The following is a 293-nucleotide window of genomic DNA, read 5'->3' on the forward strand; positions in this document are numbered from 1 at the left end:
GTTAGATTTTTATTTATATTAAAAAAAAAAGAGAACATGGGGTAGGTATTCTCCCATCTACTAATTTACCAACAAACTTATAATTATATCAATCTGGAATGAAAATATTACACTTAGCTCATGCATTCTAATAAGGCAAATGACAAATAAATAACAATTGGCAACACTTTCAAATGTCTGGTACAACCAAAATTTGAATGTGAAAAAAAATAATACACATATATACAAATAACAATATATTTTATTTAGAAATAAAAAAATTAAATATTTTTTTTTATATTTTGTTGCTTCCA

Source organism: Arachis ipaensis, chromosome B08 (genome assembly GCF_000816755.2).
Source record: "Arachis ipaensis cultivar K30076 chromosome B08, Araip1.1, whole genome shotgun sequence".
NCBI lineage: Eukaryota > Viridiplantae > Streptophyta > Magnoliopsida > Fabales > Fabaceae > Arachis > Arachis ipaensis.